This window comes from Balaenoptera acutorostrata, chromosome 14 (genome assembly GCF_949987535.1).
Source record: "Balaenoptera acutorostrata chromosome 14, mBalAcu1.1, whole genome shotgun sequence".
Classification (NCBI taxonomy): Eukaryota; Metazoa; Chordata; class Mammalia; order Artiodactyla; family Balaenopteridae; genus Balaenoptera; species Balaenoptera acutorostrata.
In genome coordinates, this window is record NC_080077.1 from 40,597,476 (window position 1) to 40,608,673 (window position 11,198).

General features: G+C 40.0%; 1 long non-coding RNA gene across 1 annotated transcript; it reads right to left on the bottom strand.

Moving 5' to 3' along the window:
• Positions 1-248: 248 nt before the first annotated feature.
• LOC130704787 (uncharacterized) lies at positions 249-10,116 on the bottom strand. Its single transcript, XR_009005272.1, has 3 exons — positions 9,947-10,116; positions 8,852-9,021; positions 249-3,746 (listed from the first exon to the last, which is right to left on the bottom strand). It is a non-coding gene; the product is annotated as an uncharacterized LOC130704787 (long non-coding RNA).
• Positions 10,117-11,198: the final 1,082 nt, after the last annotated feature.

Genomic DNA, 11,198 nt, shown 5'->3' on the forward strand with positions numbered 1-11,198 from the left:
TAGTGATCTTACCATCATAAAATTAGAAAGGCAATGACAGGGGGCAGGCAATGACAGACAGAAGAGATACATGTCATGATCATGAGCAAGTTTGTAAGAAGAAGATGGTACTTTAAATAGGCTTTGAAAGAAAATCATGATTCAGAAAGTTGGAGGTGACAAGAATACCATGTGTAATAACTGTTTAGCCACTTAAATTCATATAAAATGTGTAATATCCAATATATGAATATATTTGTATTGTATAATATACAATACAGAGTTTATAGTTTTAATATATAAATCAAGGCTGTAAAAATATATATTCTTCTAGTCTCTAAATATATGGAGTTGACCCTTGAACACCACGGGAGTTAGGGGGGCCAACCTTCCAAAATCCACGTAAAATTTATAGTCGGCCCTCTGTATCCTTGGTTCCTCTGTATCCACGTTTCCTCATAATTCAACGTTCTGCATCCCCAGATTCAATCAACCATGGATCATGTAGTACTGTAGTATTTACTATTGAAAAAGATCCGCATTTTTTTCAATAGTTTTGAATTACCCACGTAATTCAAAACTGTGTGGTTTAAGGGCCAACTGTATTCTCTATACCTGTATATCTTGCTTACCAAGTATTCAAATTTTAGTAAAATTCATTCATCAAGTCATTCTATGATTTTAAAATCATTAGTGTAATTTTTGGTTGACAGAGCTAAATGATGCTCCTTTCTTAGCTGAGATTTTACATATAAAGTTCTTCCAAAGACTTCTCCATTAAAATGAATCTCTCTCCAACCACCATCAAATAATAGCAGAAGAGAGTGGCCCTTTGTCATAACTTTATTGATAGAAGTTGGAAAGCCAGAGGAGGAGAAAAAAAAAAATGGATGAGAGGGAAAGAGTGTATTAATCATGTTTCTAGTTTCTGTAAACTTGATGATTTAAAATCTGCCTTACGTGCACGTACCAGAGATACCTTATTCCAAACAACCTGGTAATTTCGCTGAGTCACTTGCCTTGGCCTCCTTTGCTTTCTTCCCCCTCAGGAGGAATCATCCTCCCAGGGCCACTCTTTTCAAATACAAACCAACCGATTCAGAGTCTACACTTCTCACCACCTCCCTTATTAGGCTCTCACACTCCTGGCCACAGCCCACCAGCCCTAATCACTTCAGGGCCAGATGTGAGACAGCTGGGACGGCCGCTATGCTCCAAAGTCCACTGAAATGATTCAGACTCGTCAATCCCAAACCTGTTTACCCTGCCTAGGGAAAACATGATAAAGGCTCTTGCCCACAGTTTTTTCGCTCTGCCTCCTGACTGCCTGGTGCTTCCTTGTGGCCCTCAGTGGCATGACCTGTATTCTCTCACTTGGGATCTGTGTGTATAATAATAATTTTTTCCAATGGCCATTGTCTCCTGATATGTTGGCCTTACCATCCTAAATAATAATAAATCCTATTAAAACAAAAGAGAGGTAGGGGGAGGGGACAAGGGGGGTGGTTATTGGCCAATTCTAGTTACCTGAGTTAAGAATCTGAATGTTTTGTCTGCTTTGTTCCATGCAAGCAGGGCGAGATGGTTGCCTCTCTGAAAAGTCCAGTCAGGAAACAACTGGTGCTGGGATGGAGACAGCTGGTTGAAGCCCAGTTAATAAGCAGGACAAACGCAAGACAGGAGAGAAGAGGTAAAGAGAAAGGGCAATTGCTTCCAGACTCAGCCAGCACCAGTGCTTGGAAGAGTTGTAGGAGCAGACAGGGGCAGGGATGGGAGGGCCAGGGTATCTTGAGGTTCCTCCATGGGGAGAACTGGCCATGAGCAGTAGGGAGGGGACAGAGGAAGGGTCTCATGGTTACTGCTTGCATTTCACATTCTTTTGACCTTTGAAAGGGATCCCAGGAGATCCCCTTCTCATAAACCTCTGCACATGGTGCAGGGATGGTCAGTACCACCAGGGAAGAGTTTTCCAGTAAAGCAAACTGTCCCAATCATACTTGAGTGATTTAAGCCCCACTTGTGCTGTCTGTGCCCCAGGCTTCTCCCAAACTATTCAACCGTCACCAAGCTTCTCCTCAATGTGACTGTGTGATTTCCCTTCTCCCAACCAGGGACATTTGAACCCAAAAGAAATTCCTCAACACCTGAAATAAATAACAGGATCTCTTCAATGGGCCTTCCAGTTCTGTGCTCCAGTGCCCAGACCAGAACAATTTTTAAAAATCTTGGAATCACAGTGGCGTGTGGTTTCTGAGAAAAACCACATGTGCTGAAATTCGTTAGTTAATTTTAGAACTTATCACCTTCACATTTACTACTATACCATTTCCCAACCGGTAGAAAAATATTTCAATATTTAACAAGTAGTGTGGCTGTTTTGACATGTGCTCCCTGAGTATAAGCCTTGGTTTATTATATTTAAGACAAACTCAGCACTCCAAAGAGAGAAACCTTTCATAAACCCAACCAAAGAGGTTTTAAATAAAAGATTTGTACATACTTACAGAGACAAACAAATCATGTGTCTATACACACACACACACACACACACACATTAAACTGACACTACTTTAAATGTATCCTGTATTTCTGAATATAGAAATCTCTTTCTTTTCACAGGTTTGCCATTTTGCAGTCCCAGTGTTAGAGGTTCTCCATGCCAACAGGAGTACTCTTCCTTGCAGCATGAAAGGCTCTTTGTTATTGTGTTCTTGTGCTACTTTCCCATTCAGCATTTTGCAGAATCCCACAGTTATTCTCCACACTATCACAAATAAAAAGAAAGCAAATGGAGCTTCAGAAAATTGGTACAATTGGTAGAAAGGGAGAGAGGAATTTGTAATAATTTTATGTTATAATATCATGAATTCTTTTACTTAGAAAGAATTCAAGGTCATGTCTTCCAAAATGATGAGGGTTTCTGTGAATGTTAACAATGCTCTTTGAGATCCTCTACCTAAAATTAAATGCAGTCCCACAACTCCTTAGGGACTTCCAGGCTGCTCTAGAAAGGCCCCAGAGTGCATGAGTACCTGAGCTGCATCAGGGTAGAAGACATCTGTTTCCCACTCCCTAACACCCTTTGTTTGGTAACAGTACCATAATGTGCCTTTAGGGAATCTCTTCACTCTCGCTCTCAGTCCATTCGTTATAGGTGAGGCTAACCTTGGACCCTGGCGCTGGAAGTGAGCTCCTGACCCCAAGCCAAATGTATAATATGCAATCTCAGGACATTAACTGGAACTTTTGTAAGAGAGATTCTTCCTCTAAAGCTTCCCAGCTGGTAAAACATAAGTCTGAAACTTTGGGTGAACACGTTCACCATAACTTTGGAAAAGCTTCAGAATGAAGCCAGCACATAGGAAAGAAAGCAGAGTCAAAGAGGGTGAGGTGGACAGAGAAGTGCCACTTATGTTTCTCCTCAGGGAATGACTGGATGCCCAGCTACAGCGAGTGTGGTCATCAGATGGTCCCCACCTGTCAGCTTCTTTAGAGTCTGCCTCAGCTACACAGACCTGCCGCCCCTGAGGTCATGCCCTTCATGGCTCAGCCCGCATTAGTGACTGAGCAAGGTTGCATACAAAGCCTGGCTATTTTGACCAATCTTGGGAAAGACCTCACAGTCAATACAGAGTAGTAACTCAGCTGGTTGGTCGAGGTTTTGCAGGGCCTTCATCATGGTTTCATTTCTCCCTCTGCCTCGCCCTTCACAGGTAACAGCTTGCACTCTGAGCTCCATCTCAGCATCTGCTTCTGGAGGACTCTACCTGTGGTAGGTAGAAGAAAACAGATGACTAATTATTTGGGAAACCAGGTATGACTGAAATAAATTCTCTCTCCAGACTTCCAGTAGATTGAGTCAATGAAGTCTCTAGCAATTGAAAGGTTCTTAGCAAAACAAGCTCTATAGACCAGAACACAAGGTTCTCATGGGAAATTCTGATAAGTATCTGGTTGTACCTGGATATCCCATTTTTACATTTCTAACCACCAACTCTCTCACTCTCTTCAAACTAATCTTGTAATTCATCTTAATCTTCTCAGGTTTATGAGAAATGAACTCTTGCCATCCAAATTACTGAAGACTACATAAATCATTAATGAAAGAAGAAGGACTTGAGTCCAGAAATGTCTTATTCCAAAGCCTGCTGTGGGCAGCAAGGAAAAGATGTATTTAGGAAAGGGAAGTGAGTTTATTTCTAACGTAAGGAACCGCTTTGTCCAGGTATAGGGAGCCAAGAGGGGCAGAGATGGAGGAAATGAGATTATGAGCTAATATTCAGCCCTAATTTATATGTCTTTATATGTACTTCCATCCATGGCTTTTGTGTCTTTCCACTCTGTCCTATAGGGCTCCCATTCTATTAAGGGCAGATTTTATAGGTAGTTCCCCAAAGCATTTTCTCACCTCTTGCTCTACTAAAAACCTGCTGATATAATAATAACACAATGCTATTCTCTGCCACTTCCTATATAGTCTTCACTTCAATACCACTCTAGACCTTGGCGGGAGGAGCCCCTACTCAGAGCACTAACAGTTAGAGGACCCCACTGGGCTCTCTCTCAGCTCTCCTTCTCCCAGTGGGGTGAGGAATCTATTGGGCCAAGTGATATGCTTGTGCTTACCGTTCCAGGCTCCAGGGACCAGAGAATTTCATGTTCCCTGCATAGGCCACTTCCTCTGGCTATATTCCAGAAGTGCCAACACGACTGGTGCGTACAACTCTAGGTCCAAGAGGGTGGGTGGCCAGGAAGTGGTTGTTTGTTGAGAGTGCGGGCAGAGGTTACAAAAGTGGACTGAGATTGGGAAGAAAAAAAAGGGTGTGCTCTGTACCAGCAGCCGGCACAGAACTATAAGGAATTCCAGAATTCTAAATTGGAACTGAGCCAAGAGGTGAAGGGTAATTTTTTTTTTAATTCCCTTTATTCTTTATTGCTTCTAAATCATTGAATTGCCCTGCTCTTTTCATCTCTAATCATTTTAAGTCTCAGAATTACAGAAAATCAGCATTGTAAGTTCTCCTGAGGGGAATCATAGGTCTAAGGGACCCTTACTCTGTAGAAATCTGTGACATTAATTCGACTATACCCTTGCCACTGACTAGAGCGCTTACTGCTCTCCTGTCTCCTAATGCAACTCAACAGAGTGACTGTTGAATACCATCTACATTACTGAGCACCTACTACGTCAGACACCGAGAATTCAAATGACTAGGACATAGTTTCTGCTCTTGAGGAGTTCATAATCTAGTGTGTGTAGTATGTGTTTGTAGTGTAGTCTTTGTATTTGTGTGACAGAACCTACAAAACAATGGTTATAATAATATGTAACTATGAATGGCATGATTAATTAACTGTAATTAATTTATAATAATTTATAAATAATCTGGGGGAGGTAGGGTAGGAAGGGCTGGTAGGGGGAAGAACGGGCCTTGAATGGTTTCAAAGCAAAGGTAGCACTGTTTTGTTTTGTTTTGTTTTTTTAAATACTTATTTATTTATTTATTTAATTTATTTTGGCTGTGCCAGGTCTTAGTTGTGGCACGCAGGATCTTAGTTCCAGCATGCATGCGGGATCTAGTTCCCAGATCAGAGATCAAACCCAGGCCCCCTGTACTGGGAGCATGGAGTTTTACCCACTGGACCACCAGGGAAATCTGGTAGCAGTGTTTAAAGCAACATGTTGTGCTCAAGGAATACCAAGTAGCTCTATTTTGGAAGGTCTTCAAATTTAAGAGGTTGAGAAAGGCATGATAATAACTAGTCAGAAAAGGCAGAGTCAAGCCACGGAGGACCTTGGATGCCCTTGTCTAATAAGGCATGGAGACTTTACCCTATAGATTGAGAAAAGAACATGAACAGTTTTATACAGAAGAGGGACATGATCATATTTAAATTTTAGAAAGATTATTTGAGGGCAGAGGTGGATTCAGGGCAAGATTGATTCACAATCCTGGGTGAATCAAGGGTGACCACATCATTGTTGCCAAACAGGCATGCTTTGAGACTGTAAAAGGAGCACCGTGATCATCCCACTCAGAAAATAGGCATAAACTGGGACCATCTCTGGAAAACTAGATGTATGTTTACATAATTTGAGGGGATTTAAGGGCACTGGGACCATTTATGAAGTTTCTGAAATGATCTAAGTTGGAGACAAAGAAACTCCATGAAAGCAATAGCAATGGGGATAAAAAGGAGAGATGAATTTAAGAGGTAGTTGGAAGATAAAACCAGGAATCTTTGATTAATGGTTGTAAGGATGAAGAAGAGGAGAGGTCCTCTGCTTTCAACTCTGACATGTTTCAAGTCTGGAAGATGTCCCATTTGTCCTTACAACAAGAAAAAACTGAACAAACTGAAAATTAGTGACTTTTCTTGGACCCATCAGAGAACTAAAGTCGCAAGGCAAACCTCCACCCCGAAATCTGGCAAGACAGAAGAATCCAGAGTCATAGCTAAGATATATTTATCGGGGGAAGAAGCCTCTGGAACCATAAACTAGTAGGAACAAAAATTGTAATTTTGATGAATTACTGGAGACTGAGTGTGGGCTAGCACGAGGGTGAGAAACTCTTTAAGGGCACAGTCTTAGGGAGACCACCCACACTTCTATGGGTTCTGCTTCCAGAAATCCCACCAGGTTCTTTTTGTGAAAAGCCAAGAAAATCCCCTTATGGCTCTGGCAGGGGGAGGGGGAAAGCACAAATATGAAATAGGTGCAGAGCTCCACAGTGTTCTCTATAACAAAGGCCTATATTCAGAGGGAAAAAAAACTTTACCAGAACCTTATCCAACGAGTGGAAAGGACATTTTCCTCGACTCCTGCCCCTCTAGCCTTCCCGTCTGATATAAGGAGAGGAAAAAGGTGAAGAAACACCTGTGAAGGTAACAGCCCAGGAACTCAAGCCCACTAAAAGACTGAGATTTATTCATAGGATTAGAGAATGCTTTCCCTTCCCATGTCTTACCACCACACCAACAAGGCTCCAGAGTAATAGCAGTGGATTACAGGTTAAAGGGCTACAAGATGCAGATTCTGTCCAAGGAAGAGTTCTTAGGGACGCTCAAAGTCAACAAGAGAGACAAAATCAAGGGCACTAGAGGAAGCTGAAGCCTCTGACATCTACAACTAAAACAAGCAACATGGCCCAACCCAACTCCTAGCAGATGAACATAAAACTGCACACCAAAAGTTTATTTACTTCAATTCTTATTATACAATACATCATAGCTTTCAAAAATAAACTGCAAGGCATGCAAAAGGCAAAAAAAGAAAAAAGTTTCAAGAGACAAAGCAGCCTCAGAATGAGACCCAGATATGGCATAAACTTGGAATTTTCAGGCAGAAATTTTAAATATCTGTGGTTAATATATTAAAACGCTCTAATGGAAAAAGCAGAGAGTATGCAAGAACAGTTTGATGATGTGAGCAGAGAAGGAAACTCTAAGAATGAAAACAAAAGGAAATTCTAAAAATCAAAAACAATATAACAGAAATGAAGAATGAAGATGGACCCATCGATATACTGGATATGATGGAGGAAAGAATCAATGAACTTAAAGGTAATTCTGTAGAAATTTCCCAGACTGAAATGCAAAGAGAAAAGGAATGAAGAAAGTACAAGAGAACATCGAAGGACAGTGTGACAATTTCAAAGAATGTAATATATACATAATTAGAACACTAGAGGAGAAGAAATATTTGAAATAATAATGGCTGAGAACTTTCCAAAATTAATGACAGATACCAAACCACAGATTCAATAAGCTCAGAGAACAAAAACAAGATAAATACAAAAATATGTATACTTAAGCATATCACATTCAAATTGCAGAAAACCAAAGACAAAGAGAAAAATCTTGAGAGAGAAGGAAAAGTAAAGGATTAAGGATAATTCTCAGACAGCTGGTATGGGTGGCACCTACACTGTAGGAGAAACAGGCTAGAAAACATTCTACCTTGATTTCAGCTCTAAATTATTTCTTATATCACTATAACCTTCACAGCATCTGCCAGTACCCCGGCCAAGACCTCTTCACTCTAGACCTGAATTCCTACACCAGTGTTTTAGGTACCACCCTTGAATTCATTTTCTCTCTTCCCTTTTATTTTCCAGTTTGAGTTCTGCCCTGTACTATTTTCTTAAATAATATTACTCCTAAGTTCAACTTTTTTCCAATGCCACTGATTTTTTACTCTCTTGGGTACGTTAAAATGTTTACATAATAAGGTAATGTGGTTTTATTGCAGAAGAAGTTGAAAACAGTATAAGGAAAACAAAATCATCCATAATCCTATAGTCCAGGGTTAATAACTGCTGGTAAAAACTGATGCCGTTTTCCAGTATTTTTCTCTATCTAAATAGCCATACTTCTCTTGTCTCTGGGTCTTCACACACGCTGTTCTATATGCTGGGGATACTCTTTCCTCCATTTACGTGCTTTCAGGAATAGTAGTTAAGCATGGTGATACCAACCAAAAAAAAAGCTGTAACCTTGGCACATAATGCAGGGCATCCCTATGGCCTGGTGTGTATATATATCAGCAAGAGTAACCTGGCAACAGTACACAAACACTGTCTATCAAGCTGTGCAGGCTGAGTCCTTAACATCAACACTATGCGCCAGGGAGAAGCAATGGCAGAAGGGGTCTAATCAGGCAGACAGTTCTCTCTCTGCTTGGTGTTGGAACCAGGACAAAGCCTCACACTTACTTCCTTTGGACTAAGTTCTAAGGGTTTGGGGATAATTTTATTTTGGGGGGAGAGAAGGGTTGAAAGAGAGATACTGTTTCTGTTGTCGTTGTCTGAAGAAGTGTAGGGGAAAGGTGATTGATTGGGGGAGGGTTTGGAGATGACCATATTATTACCATGTTTGTATCCTGAACTTTGAAACAGGTCACACTAGGCCTTAGTCTCTGCACGCTGTTCATTCTGCTGAAGCCCAGAGGAGCAGGAACCACAGGTATCTCTGTAGGATGAATTCCTTAAAGCCAAGTGACTCCTTCAAAACTTACGCCAAGTGCCTTGTTGTCTTGTTCTACCTTAGAAACAAAACATATTTTTCACTACTTTCCAATGCAAGCTCTAGCTTATAAACAAACAAAAATCAGGAAACTTCCTCTTTTTCTTCAAATGCATACTTCTTCATTGATCCAAGCTAAATTTTTCTGACTCTTGGAATTACGAAAGAAAATACATAGCCTTTCATTAAACAGACTCAGCAAATAGCACTTCAGTTTCAGAACAAAGCCAGTATCATGGCAGAGAAGTCATGATATACAATATTGCCCAATTAACTCCTACAGGTGCGATTATAAAAGATCTCTTTCATGATGCGGGTTGATAAATATTTAAAGATATTTACCTGCCTTGCAAATGGACACTTTCCCATTCAAAGTCTACAAAAAATAAATTAAATTTTTAAAAATCTTGTAACTGTCAATGTGGTTACTGAACAACTTTAGAACACTTCAATGGGGCCTATTGGGGTTTGTTTTTTTTTTTAAACATCTTTATTGGAGTATAATTGCTTTACAATGGTGTGTTAGTTTCTGCGTTATAACAAAGTGAATCAGCTATACATATACATATATCCCCATATCCCCTCCCTCTTGAGTCTCCCTCCTAGCCTATTGTTTTTGATTGAATTCTCACCACCGTATTGCCTTTTCTGTAAGCTGTCACAGTATAACTTCTTTCATCCCTGAGGCTATCATAGTAAAAAGCATAGTTCTCTCTTGTGAAAAAGTTCCACACAGCTAAGATTTTCATGGTGTATCTAGTTGTCCATTAAGAAAAAGAAAAATAACGTTCTTAATTACCTACAATTCTGTACAGGAAAAACAACCACTGTGATTACTCAAGGAACAGATAAACCTCCCCATGTTCCTTCTAAATAACAACATTGCATAAGATGAAAAGAAGGAAAAATTATTTTATTTTGAAGTAAGCATCAAAAAAACTTGCCTGATGGGATTGTAAAAAGTCCAATTTGGGCTGAGAGTTGCTTAAGTTGAAAGTGCCACTGCAAGGGATGGAACAGAAAGAAGGCAGTCCTTTTACTCCTTTTTCAAGATTGCAGGGCAGTGCTGAGAGTGTCAGAGGCTACATTGAGCTCCTTGGCTGGGACAAAGGCAGGGCCAGATCCACAATCTCAAGTGGATGCAGAAGGAATAAAGAAAATGCCTGGTATTCAAGAGCCAACTCTCAACTGGGCTTCAGGATTGCCCTTTCTGGTTTTCAGAGATTGAGAAATCCGTGTATGTTTGAGAAAATATGTATTTCTGTTGTGAGTGGAATGTGGCTTGGTCCCTCTTTGTTTATCTGGTCTCCAATCTCCAATTTCTCTAGTTAGAAGTGGGGAAAAGTAGATAGAGAAAGATCACCATGAGGCAAGTTTTTTTCTCTCTCTTTTAAAAAAATTCGTATTGTAATAGAGCTCAAAACTGAGCTTGGACCTGAAAAGTATTGGGACGGCAGAAAAAGTCTCTGTTGAAGGAGTGGTGATAGACGTGCTCCTGATTTCGTTTACACTGTTGCCCACAAACAATCTCTTGTTCAAAGTCCTGCCCAAGTCTAGCTCTGCCGTGAGAGTTTTCCACTCTACCTCAGCCCAAAGTGATCTTCTAGATTCATAGCACTTACCACTGACAATGTTTATTTGTCATTAAATACTTATGGCCTTGAATTATCATTTGGGTGTGTTGGTTTGAAGTGACTTTGAACTTTCTAGTGAAGAATTTCAGCAGAAAAATGAAAGCATGAATCTGTCACTTAAAGAAAAGTTCAGACTAGAGATATAAAGGTGGAATTCTTCAGAAAATAAGTGGTGATTAGAACCAGAAGAACGAATGGGAGTACATAAATAAAGGAATATAGAAAAGCAAGAAAAGGAGAATTTGAAGAGAGTTCTGAAGAACACAATTACTTAAGAAGTACCTAGTAGAAAAATTAGTGAAAGATAATTTTACAAAGGTCAGAAAAGCGGGAAGAATGTTGCTTTTTGTATGCTTTTAATTCTCCCAAAGAGAGAAGAAGGAAATGTGTTATTGGTGATTTCAGTATTTTCCAGAACATTTACAATTCTTTGCATATAGTATATGCCCTAAATGTTTATTTGGTGCACAAGACATGAGGAATAAATTCACCTAAATATTGCTCTTATTTTCCTTTTGAATGTTATGTTCTTAGCAATCATCCCAGTGCCACTCCTGT